We start from the raw sequence: 12759 nt of genomic DNA, 5'->3' as shown, positions 1-12759 counted from the left end.
TTCTTCTTCAACCCAGCTGATCTGTGCTGACATTGTTTCTCTATCTCTTCTGAAGCACCACACTTTGCCAGACATTTAGTAAAGGAGATGACTTGTCAAGGTACTTTTCCATAGCAAAAAAATGGAAATTTGGTTTGTCTTAACCATTAAAAATACTCTGTGTTCAGTTCACATTGCCTTTTACAACATACCACTGTCCCTCACTGCAACTCTAGCAGACAACATTGAATGAACAGGTGATCCTGGACTATTGGTATTATGCACATTCACATTCAAAAGCTCAGCTAAGCAGTCTCTATCAACAGCTGACCTGGATTCAATAACAAATTGCCTTCTTAAACAGTGGTATCTTCTGGCTTCGGACAGACACTGTTCTTAATTGCTGATCTTCCATCAGGACTCACATGATATACTCCAGTGCCCACACCTGTGACCAGAACTACTCACAGACTTTACACAGATAGTTCTTGCTGTTCTAACAGAGGCTACAAAGGGATATGATGTTTTCAGCTTATAAACTGCAATTTTCTTCAACGGGCAGCCTAACCTAACATGAACTATCATTTAGTTTTGGTGGGATACTAGAGCCTAGTTCATAAAAATTACAAATCTTGCCAAAAAAATGTCTATAAGGAATCTAAGTATATAACAGAAAGGATCACAGAAAGGAGCTGGAGCTAAACAGGAACTTTGTTCTGGATGATAATGACTATTTGTCATCATTTGAGCTAGATCAATTGTAATGAGTTTCAAAAAGGAACAGAATGATTCTTTAAAAAAGGATGAATGCTAGTACCCAAACAGCAAATATTACAACAGAATTGATGGACCAGTCCTAGAGAAAGACCTGAGACAAAAAAAAAAAAAAAAAGTAAAACCTAGGGTGCTACTTCTGATGAATTTCTTTGTAAAGTCTTTCAGAGGCCATACATGCTAAGATATATACTACAAGCCAAGAGCATTAAAATAATCTCAGTGAAAAACACTAGTTTGTGAAATTTTTCCATGTTTGAAATTGATGCTACAGATAAGTATTAGACTTGCTATATTGTTTTCAGGCACTGACACAGCTACTCCAGAATCTCACTGTGATGTGGTAGTTATTTTTCACAAAGATGAATGAATGCAGAAACTAGGAACTTGGAAATTATGTATCTACAGGGAAATTTCTTCCCAATCTGCATGAGTTAAAAACTGACGTATGGATTGAGACCATGAAGGATGAAGGTTTATATTCATTTAACTGCAATGTAACTCTAAGAGTTTGCATTCTATCAGTTTTTAAGTCTTACAGATCCTTGATCTAAATTATATCCCATAGAAAAGAGTTCCACAAGAAAACATTTACAGGGTATAATTGTTCCTTTTCTCAGTCTGATTAAATTAGCTACCTTTTCACTTAGATGAAGTTCTCTGTACCATGGTCAGTGAAGAAAAAGGAACAAATGACAGTTTATTTACATTTTCAGCACAATAGATAATCAGAAAGGTCTTCAGTCAGCTTAAAGAAATCAAGTACATGATTTGACAAAGCCTAGTAGATGTGGCAAAGAAACTTAGAATTTCTTAAGGAATACATACTTTTTAGAACTAGCTGCACTTGATATCCAAAACATAAGTTATTACTTACATTTGGTGATTAGTAAGTTGGTGAAAAATTGGTACAATCACAAAAGTATTCCATTCACCTCTAATTCAACTAAATGAATTTAAAAACATTTCAGGAGTGCTTCTGATGAGTGCAAATAAGTGGCCCTACTGACAATCAAAGGGTTGACTAAGGTATCAGCATTCATCTCAGCATTTTTTTTTCTTTAGCATTTGAGTCTACAGAATACAACAGAACATAAAACCATTCTCCTAGAAGTTCATCTTCATCAACAGTTCAGGAGCCTCCTTTCTGTAATAAAAAGAACTGTTCTGAAATACAATGTGGTTTACTTGCAATAACAGATGGCACTGCCTAGTGAAATGGTGAGAAAACCTTCAGATTACAGAAAGAATAAAAAAAGGTAGTGAAGCCAAGCTATCAAGAAAGAAACAAAGAGAAATAAAATAGGTAGTGAATTTTACCCAGAGTTTCTATTTTCCTGCATTTTCATGAGAGTATCAGAGAAAGTGATAAATTTAATTATAGAGATTTGTGGAGAAGGAGTTTTTAAAAGTGAAATAAAGGAGATTTAATGCCAAATTTTAAAGGAGTTGTAAGTACTGGCTGGAATTTACAGAAAGTTATCTGATAAATCCAGTGGTATTTTAGAAGCTGAGATCCAAATACAGCACACATTTGAAACAGACTTTACATAAAAAACAAGCATCCATCACATACTTTGACATGTTGAGACCTGCAATTTCACTAGTTAAGCACCCATAGCAAGAAAACTGCTGGTATGGTACTCTCTTCATAGCAGTGTTACAGATGCTACTAGACACTAGATATGTTTATCATTCGCTTTGCTATAAAATAATGAAATTTAATAAACAAAGTCAATTTATCCAAACCTAAAACAAGGGATGAGATTTGAAAAAAGAAGACAAAATTATGTGGTAGAGATGCTATGCTATTTTATGTTGAACACTATTCTTTCAAGTCTCTCATCTAGAACAAATACTGTTACATAAAGACTTAAGCAATGAAAAACTGTTTAATGCAAAAGTCCATGATCCATTTTCTTGCTGTAGAACAAAGTAGAGTTTTGTTTGTTCCCTTCTGGTTTTCTTTTTTGGTTTGTTTGAAAAAAAGGTCAGATTTTTCATTACTATCAGGGACTGACATAGAGGAAATTCAAGAGGCAAAACAGACAGCAAAGTAAAAGCAGAACATACAACAGTCAAAAACCTTGACCAGTTCAGCACAGGTAGGCAGCGCTGCTTTTGTCCTAGGGACAGTAGGCAGATGGTAAACTGATGAGAGGTATTCTATGCACTTATTTGTTTGATCATTTAATTTTCCGTGGGAAGTGAAAAAACACTTTACCAATGTCAGAAGACATGTTTTAGTAAGACTTTATAATTCCTTGGAATCTCTGTAGAATTCAGTTCTGTCAAGCACCAAAAATGTTCACTCGATTGAGGCTTGAGAACCAAACTTAATACGTTCTTCAGTGAGAAACCTAGTGTTAGCTTCAAGCAACACCGTAGCTTTGGAAGTTCTGAGACAATTTAGAATTTCTTGACCCCCGTGATTCACCCATGGGGAAAAAAATATCCTCAGTAATCTTCAGCACTGGGCTATATTGTCACTTGCAGTACTCTGAACCAATTTGGAGTCTAAAGTCTTTAGGATAACTGCAACAACTCTGAATAGTTTAGTTAAAAGTGATCTACAACCAACAGAATTGAGGTGAATCAGTGCAGACTAATAAGATGGTGTCTGAATCTTTAAACAGCCGGAATGGTCTTTATCAAACTCTGTATCTACAAGATGGACAGATTTACTGGAAAAGGACACTCTCACACCTTTGACGCACTTTAGTGAAAGCAAATATTGTTATCTATGGTTACTAAATGGAATGAAGATTAATTTGGATCATAATTCTCCCCATTCTGTAAATTGCAAAGTGAAATTTATTTTTAATTTGCATTATGTTATACTATAGTTCTGTTTTGCAAATTTAATATCAAATTTAAAACACAAACCATAAATATTACAGAGAAAAATAAGCTGATACAAAAAGCAACATTATTTGTGTTTAATAAATTATCACTCAATTCTGTGCTACCAAAATAATAATAATAATAATAATCTGAGCAACATCACTCTCCTTGTTTCTCTAAATTCATTCTCAGAAGACAGCTGATGTTATCTCCCTGACAGATAAAATTGATATAGCTAATGACAACAGAAGCCAATAATTTCAAATACCAGATTTGGGTGAAAATGCTTTACACAAGGGAATTGATATAGGAAAGTTCAGACACTCTAGATGAGCAGTCCAATCCTGCAGAAAGCAACTAGATAAGGAAGTTTGAGGGTTATGAAGTAAACACAGAAAACATAAATCTTTTGAAGAAATTTTGTGCCAAATATGTGGGCTGCCTCAAACTGGTGCCATGTATATATTTATTACCTGTATCTGTAAACAGTCAAGGGAAATGTACAGCACATAAAAAATTCATTTGCATGACGTTTCTTCTGATTGCAATTATTCTGTATGTTCTTTCTCTCTCCCACCTGTAGGTGGCCACCATAAGCTACACTTATCAAATAACTCATTAGCAGGGTTTTCAATACTGTCATATCCAGATAATTAGCAATTTATTTAAATAACCAATTTCTGTGGAAATAATTGCCATGGAATGCCCTGAACCTACTTTTTATAAACTATAATAAAAGTGTTAAGATAATCCCTGACATTTGCAAATGCCATTAGTTCACCTTTCCTTTTGATAGTGCTGTGGCATTATGTTTAAACAATTACCCGATAAGGCAGCAGTTTAATGAAACAGTGTAGCAGGCATATTCTTCAAAACGGCCAGTGAATGCATTTACGTAGGTTGCTCTGAAAGTAGTGCCTCCTATTTATTTCCATGGAGTTTACAACAGATGCAAACAGAACTGTAACACTATTTGTCAGAGTACATTCTCAGCTACAAAACACTCCTCAACATAGTCACCACCATTAGCTGTGCATTTTCACCAATGATGAACACGAGTCTGCATGCAGCACTCATAAAACTCTACGTGGCCATTCAGAACATGACTTGCCTTTCACATTGCTGTCACCACTGCTGAAACACACCACCCACTGCCTCACTGTGCCCACATCCACTGTTTGGTCTCCATAAACATTCAGCAAGTATCAATGAATGTCAATGGGTGCCACTTCTTTCCACATGGAGGAATTCAATTACACACCTTTGTTTCACACTCTATTCCACATCTGCTGCCATTTTGTCAGACTGTCCCTCTGCTGCCATCTGTCATATAACAACAAAATATCATGGAATATCGGTGGGAAGGTTCAGTCTCTACTGCCATACCACTATCATCTGCCTCTGATATCATGGGCCAATATCATAAAACAGGAGGCATTACTTCTGGAGCAGCCTTCTTTATTGCAGAAGAAAATCCAATGAATAGACATTTAAAAGGAAAGATGATCCACAAAGAGGTCCCAAAATAGGGCACTCAGTATTCAGTGCACTAAAAAGTACAGGATGTGCCAAATAGCAAGCTCATGACAGACCTTGCCAAGCTCTGATGGTTCACAGCCCAGTGTTTCTTGACTCAGTTTAGGACTAGGAGAAGAGTCCTATCCCTGATCTTTATGTCTTTCACAGTCTATTCAGTCCATTGCTACTTACTCATTGTCATTTGCCAACATCAGTAATAATAATGCATGATTTATTCTGGCTCTGGATATTATCCATTAGAAATTTTATTCATTTAACAAATAGATCATTTGAGATGTTAGTCATTTTATGACACAACAGTAAGCCCCGTCTTCAAATCAATGGCTGCCTAAGATTTCATTTTATTGATAATTTTTGAAGGGTGGTACACCAACACCTCCAAATCAATGGCAAAGGTTCTGGTGACCATAACAAAGTCAGGATTTCACTATTTTTTATATCACTGCCAACTCTGGTTCTAGCATCCACACTGACTGATTGCATTCTACTAGTTTTCAATAGCATATTATGACTATATATAACATTTATGCAGTGGGATGGTGCATATTTTCTCCGATAATTATTTCCCTTCTTTTATTTTCCTTTTTTTTTAAAAAAAAATAATAATTTCAATGCTTCTCATTTGACTGTATTTGGAATATCCTAACAATAGTACTGCTATATAATAATAAAAGTACTGCTGATGACTGAGGTGTACTCCCAGCACAATACAAGGAAAAAGATGTGAATTAGACCAGCATCAAAAGGGGATGGACCATCTAAGGAGTACTGTCCACCGTTACTAGACAAGACCATTGCAACTATCACAGTAGCACTAAGAAGGTCATGATAAATTCTGCTGAAAGACATGTTTCCCTCCAGCACACATTAAGATTTCCAGCCCATCCATCCCAGGGCAGAGGCAGATGTGTTTAACTCAAAGTCTAGTAGAAGTGTTTGTGGCTGTTTACCCAGAAGCTTAGAGATTTGTTCAAAGGCACGGCTGCCCCTGTCAGCCTCAGAAGCAGCACTGCCTTTGTTTGAGACAGCTTTAACCTCCTCAACAAACAACTACAGTGGTCAACATGACCCTGGTACCAGGAAGCAGGATGTGTGCATGCCTAAGCTCCTGCGTGGGTACTTTAGTGCATACAGAACTCAGGTCATACAAAAGCAATATAGTAAGAAGGTGCTGGCAGAGTGGCAACTGACTGCTGAGCTGGATGTTGAGGCTTATTTTAAAAATAAAGACAATACTGAAAAAGGTAGTAATGACCTTTGCAGCTTATCTACAAAACCTGAAGCATACCTTGTACTGTTCAATATCCATTGGTCCTGAAAGTCCCTTACAGCAAAGAAAGCAAAATGTACAAAAGTATAGCAAAATAAAGAAACTAAGAACACAGAAAGCTTAAATGAGTATTTCCTTCCCTCTTCACATAATCCATTATCGTGGTTATCTCTTTATAAGATTTACCTATTTTATTTCATCCAGTTGGTACTAGCCAGTAACATGAAATTATATGTATGGATGTATTTGTATCTATTTATATACACAATATACACATAAAATATATTTAAAAACCGACGTTGGATGGCACAAACAAAAGTTTTGTTAAACAAGTTACTTCAGTTCAGCTGAAAATACAGTATTTGCAGGTGTAATAGCATGTGTCCATGCACACATCTGCCATATTATTATTACATATCTATATAATCTATGTGAATATATATATACATGCACACTCAGTAGATATATTTCCATATTCACATATACATAAAACAGTGGATGACACGTCCCCTGATAAAACCTGTTATTTCAACACTTCAAGTGAAAAGTGTTAAAATAAATGGCTCATCACATACAATGTGTTAAAATAAATGTTTATTTCAGCACCGTGTGTATCATAGCCATTTATTTCAACACTTCCCTTTTCTCAAGACTCATGCAACCAAAAGTAGAAGAACTGACAGTTATAGCTAAGGTAGTTGAAGCATACAGCCTTAGTCACCTACTTGCCATAGGATGAGTAGGAAGTTATCTGACACTTTTTTTTCTGCTGATAAAAAAAGGGAAACTAGCTACCTTGATTGTTCATGGGGATCTGCACATGTCTGCAAGCAGGTGGGGCATATCATCATTTGGAAAGAAAATTAGCCACACCGGAGTCTGCTGAGATATGTGGAAAGCAAGCTGCTGCTGTCAGGGTAATGTTAGAAAGGAAGGGAAATGTGGTGCCTTTTGGAAATTTCACTTTGCAGCTTTTGAGTTTGACACAAAGTCATTTGGGCAGATAAAAAGTCAGGTGAACAAGAATGAAAACCAGAGCAGTTCATAATGAATGCTGAAGGTAATATGATTTTTGATGATCAAATTATGAGCAAGGAGAAAACAGCTGATAATAGTTCCTTGGAAGGATTCTCCAAGTCTCAAGATTTGCCTTATTCATTTTAACACACAGTCTGTAAGATCTGAGGCAAATGCTTTCCAACTTTTCCAACAACTGCTAGTTTATAAAGTACCAATATAGTCATTGGGAACTTCATGTTAATGTGTTAAAATGAGATCAGCATGTCAACTTGTTCCTACAAGCTGAGCTTGGACACTACATTTATGGTGGTGTTAAAGTAACATTACTTTCCTTCTGTGCCTTAGGAAGGCACAAGAAATTCACATTCCCCCTAGCAGCTTCCACTGGAGCTGGAAGGAACTCTGCTTTTATAGATCAGTTTCGGTAAAGTCACATCTAGGGTGAGGGTGGAAAAATTTTAATTCTTGAGCAACATGCACAAATACTCCATAAACTACCAGTCCCCTAAGAGCAATGCTTTCTTACAGCTTTCCTCCTTTGAATAACACAAAAAGCATTGCCTAGGCTCAAGCAAGACAGCATGGCCTTTAGAAGATAAACACTCGGTGGGGAGATTCTCACTTTTTTTTTTGTCATACATTTCTGAAATTGCAGATCTGTGCAGAGCACAAATCACTAACAAAAAGTTAGTGAAGACTTTGCAACCAGCACACCCTGTCAGAAGATGCTTTGCACCCAGGCAACGAAAGAATGACACTACAGTTCCATTAACTCACAATTAAAGTCACTGCCTCAAGTTAAGCCATCCCGCAGTGCTAGTTGCCTATATTCTAACATCTCTTTTCTTGTAAAAGTTGTGTTTGTCCAGTGTCATATTTGGCAGATAAAACACTATAATAACTCAGTAGCAGAACAGTGTACAATGCAATGAAAGTTCTGTAGAATTAAATAAGTAAATAAATGTTTTTTTCACTCTTTCACTTTCTTCAGATGCAATTCGTTCCAGAAAAAGGAGGTATCATCACTCCTTTGAAGGCACTGTAGGTTATGAGATTGGTCCTCAGAAGCTGGCAACATGTAATAAAAGTGCTTTATTCCTAAACATCAATCAGTTTCAAGCGTGGCAGTTACTCACAGAATGGTAATAATGGAAATATTCAGCTAATAACTACTGTAGACATTAAAACACTCTGACAGATGTGAAGTACTCGTTACACAACCAACACTTTCTTATAATTACAGTTTTATAACTAGGTACATAAGTTTCTAAATATTTAGTTCCTTACAACTCTGTATTTTTGTAATGAAATTTGCATGACAATACTTCATTTTCTGTAGAAGAAAAGGCCCCTCCACCCTACAGTGTCAATATCTTGGCATCAGCTGAGACCTTGGCTGTGCATGGTTGACAGCTATAAAGAAAAACTTTTTCTTCCATTTCTTCTTTTTAATAACCTTCACAGTTACAAGAGGTTTCATGCCACTTCTCTAGCTGAGAGTGTACAGTGAGCTGAACAGCTAATGTCTTAATGGAAAGCAAAATAATAGCATGTCCGTGCTGCGTAAACCATCCATGGCATAAAGGAAGCACAGACCTTATTTGCGGAGGCCTTTACTAGCTCTGGATATATAATCAAGGGTTAGTAATTAAAACACGTTTATATCAGTCCTGCCTTTGTATCAGCCATACAACTCAGGGCTGATTTCAAGATGAAATTACACACCTGCATCTTAACGCTGCTTTCTGCATTAATAAAAAATAACAGCATTAATAGGCTTAAACACTCATTTGTTTTATGTATTCAGAGCAACAGAAGGGTATGCTAGGGAATTTAGTGTGTTGCTCTGTCAGATCATTTTAATTGTTATCCAATGAGGGCAGCTCAGAGGGTGAGTAAGGGACTTAATTTATGTACTTACTCATCCCCTTGGCTTCCACTGAAGAAAAATGATAGTAACACAGCCCTAAACTGCATTCACTGGTCTTCAGTGATCAAAGTAAAGGGCAATTAATGCAAAGCCAGGGGCCCGCATGCGTTTGTTGATTTTAAATACTGCTCAGAGCACACATGGCTGCTACCAAAAAGAAACAAACAAACAAAAAAACCAACAGCAATATTTGGCACACAGTGCCTTTTAGTAGAGAATATCAAAATATCATACAAAGTTGTAATACTTTTATCTCAAAGGAGAAAAGAACAGGAGGAGACCTGGAGAGGAAATGTGTGTGTGAACAGTAATTTCATCTGGAGAGAAGAGGCAGCATGCAGTCCTCCTGGTTACAAATCCTTTGTACCGGGTCATCATATTGCCCTTTTCTCTAAAATTGTTGGTAATTTAAGGGACACTATTTTACAGATAACCTCTCTAAATCAACTCAAGCAGGCTGCTCTTAGAACTAAATTGCATACTAATGTCCTAGACCTCGGTACTTTATTGTGTGCTTTTTCATGGGTGAATTTTTATGCTGACTCAAAACACGACCTCAAGCTCAGAAGGCTACCTGCTCACAGAAGAATGCACGACTGTTGTTGACTCGTATCTCCCACAGAGAACTATGTCCCCCTTCCTTCCTGTTTTCTTTTTAATCTAAAATAAAACAGACCTGAAAATTGATTCATCCTGTGGGTAATATCTTTGGGTAAAACTGCCTTGCTTCCTTGTCCTTCTTGGTGATGGAGAATTATTAGGAATTCTTAAGTTTATTTTAAACAATGAATATAGACATGATAATGAAGAGATTCCATTTGCATGGGCTATCACTGACATAACGCTGAGCGTGGAGTGCTCAAAGAGGAAGACTCACAAAAGCATAAATGTTCCACAGGAAATTCTAACACATCTGCTCAGCACTGAAAAGCCAGTATTTTAGTCCAAAGCACTAGAAAGCATAGACAAGTGCATTTTTGGAATCAAAACAAATGCTGCTAATTTAAGAAAATACTATGAAGCACACAAAGACTGTACAATGCCATATGTTGCACAATGCATCTGGTAATCAATTTAGTCCACATGCCAAATTTACTAGAAGCCCAAATAGGCTTAAGTTCTTTATTCAGAAATTCAAAAAGTAAACCAGAAACATTATAAACATGCTGCACTTACAATTAGGGCGGGAAAAAAAGTGGATTTTTCTTTTCAGTTACATAGTACAAATAAAAATTAATCTCCTAAATTATATCCCATAATGAATACATGCCCAAGCTTCACTTTTGATCAACAGCTTTTACAGCCTCACAGTTTTAGGACATGGTCTGTTACTCAGCATAAAAGAAAAATGTGATTTTGAAATTATTTTACATCCAGTGTTTGCTTCTGTTCTGAAGGTTTGAAGTCATGAAGGTTCTATGCTGTTTTTTGTGATTCCATTCACAATACATTACTGAAGATGTCAACAAACACAGATGTACAATGTGTTGCTGTCCTAAATCAAATATGAATCCAAACTTACAGTTTTAAAAATACAGTGGAAATCCCTAATATAAGTGGTCAGTATCACCTATAAAGCCAAAATAAATGGAGTAGGATAATAGTTTTCAGATTTGGGTTACAGTGTCAATGCAGAGACTTGAGCTGTGCTACCTCACCAAGCCAGGTCTTGCTTGCCAGAGCATGCTTGTCAATATTTAGCACCCAGGGAGTGTGTCACGAGCCTTTACAAAAACTAGCTTAAACACAAAATACTACAGCAGCTGCTGTGATCCTTTTCCTAACACCGAGATTAAACTGCTGAAATTTGTTTTGAGCTTTTTAAACTAGAAAATGTGTGCCATATACCTACTGTAACAAGAATATGAGAAACGGCATTAAGGGATTGCAATACTCTTATTAGGGTTTATTAAAATACAGGAGAACACCAGATGCTTTACATTAGCTGACTGAAAGATATTTTAACGTTAAGCACACAAGTATCACTTTCTCTGGTGACATCAGATTATAAAATGGAGTATGCTAAAACCAAAAACATCTGTGTTTTTAGGAAAAAAGTATAATCTGCACGAAAAAATGATGAATCATGAACTTGCTTAAAAAATGGAAGCCCAAACTATCTAAGCCATTTGATGGGAGTATCTAAATTAGAAATATAAAAACCTGATGAAGTCAATGGAGAGAGAAAAGACCCTAGCCCTGAGAATGCCCATCTCCTCCATAGTGATAAGGCAGAAAAGTAAGAGCAGCCTCCCAGACCCATGCATGTTTCCTGGGCTAAATGGTGAACGAAGGTGTTAGCGATCTCTTCAGTCTTTCAGTAATCTTAATTGTATCAAGTAGCAGGCACTCTTAAATTAATTCTTAGGGAACCACCAGCTCCTCCTTAGAGGTCTGAATTCTTCAACTCCCATCTTTTGTGACTTCTGAAGAAGCTCCTTAATTTAAAAGAAAAAGCAGCTGATTCTTAAATAGCCTCATCTGGTAACACCTTCCCTGAAAGTGCTCCTGATAAACAGAACTTATCTAGACTAGACAGAGAAGATTTATCTCAGTATTTGCTATTAAAATCCAAACAGCTCTTGAATGGGCATATATTCAAAAATCAGTTAAAACGCTGCCAAAGCTGCTGTAATCAGTACACAGGCATCTGATCTAACATTAATGGTGTAAGCATAACAATAAGTGACAGGGAGTAAGATAAGCTCAGCCCAGCCAAAACGTGGACTAGAGTAATCATACACACTTTTGAAAAACAGTACGTCACTCAGGAGGGCCATAAATGGCCAGACACAACCATAACACAGTTAACTACATCCTCATTGGCAGGCCTGCTTGTGGAACAAATGACAGTTTTTCCTCTTTTTGAGCTGTCAGAAAAGAAGTTCTTCACAGCATCAGCCTTACCTCTGTGCTGAGTCAGGTGTGATACCACAGGTTTATTCCCAGACTTCACTGGCATTAAAAACACCTTCCCTGTGCTCCTGCCACATCTGCACCATGGATTTGGGCATCTCACTCTGAAACAACGTGTGCTACACTCAACAGTTCTCACTCAGCTCTCACTTAAACTAAATAATGGAGGCTAAATCCCTCATTCAGAGCATCCTTTGGGATTTAAAAAGGACTTAGCAAAAATGGCCATACATTGCTTGTTAATAGGGAAGACATTTGCAATTATCTGGCAACACAGATATTGTAAATTGTTCATACATTGGAAAAACAAATTACTACAGCAGACTTCCTAAAAGATTTTGTAGGAGTCGTTTGTATATACTGTTTGCAAGCACGATATTTGTATATCTCCTATCATGCAATGATGTACATGCATAAAAATACACATTAAAATGCAGATCCTTTACCTGCCTACTATACAATGGTTGCATTCTTTTGCAAGGCAAAA

This window comes from Meleagris gallopavo, chromosome 10 (genome assembly GCF_000146605.3).
Source record: "Meleagris gallopavo isolate NT-WF06-2002-E0010 breed Aviagen turkey brand Nicholas breeding stock chromosome 10, Turkey_5.1, whole genome shotgun sequence".
Taxonomy (NCBI): Eukaryota; Metazoa; Chordata; class Aves; order Galliformes; family Phasianidae; genus Meleagris; species Meleagris gallopavo.
This window is presented reverse-complemented; position numbering follows the sequence as displayed.